This window comes from Thunnus thynnus, chromosome 22 (assembly GCF_963924715.1).
Source record: "Thunnus thynnus chromosome 22, fThuThy2.1, whole genome shotgun sequence".
Lineage (NCBI taxonomy): Eukaryota > Metazoa > Chordata > Actinopteri > Scombriformes > Scombridae > Thunnus > Thunnus thynnus.
The window spans coordinates 1,157,498-1,158,103 of record NC_089538.1 but is presented as its reverse complement, the minus strand read 5'-3'; positions in this window follow the sequence as shown (position 1 = coordinate 1,158,103).

The following is a 606-nucleotide window of genomic DNA, read 5'->3' as shown; positions in this document are numbered from 1 at the left end:
GCCAAAAGGGGAGACAAGTCTTTATTATATACAGAAAACTTGATTCTTGAGTGATCTTGATTAGAACTGGTACAGATTGATTGATTGATCCCTTATAAACAGAAGTACATCATCTGTATATAATGAAATTTAATGTGTCTACTATGTATTTGACTGCCCTTTCTTTTACAGTTTCAACTAGTCTCTATGACCAAAGCAAGAGAGACAGGTGACAGGCCGTGTTTTCTATCTCTAGCTATAGGAAGTTTCTGAGATGACAAGCCATTAACCAATACAACAGGTGCATGAAGCAGTTTGGCCAATTCAAAGAAAATATTGTTAAATACATGCTAATGGAAGGACATTATATAACTTAATTAAAGCTGGTACAGATTTTGATTGATCGTTCATAAAGAGAAGTACATTATCTGCATATAATTAAATTTTAGGTTTCTGGTATGCCATTTAGCTGGTATCTTGCTCTTACAATTTCAGCTAGCTCCTTGACCAAAGCAAATAGTAAGGGAGATGGGGAAAACCATTTTTGTTCCTATTTATTTAAAATACATTACCAATGCTGCATCTTGTGGAGATTCATAAAGCAATTGACTCAATCAATAAAAATAT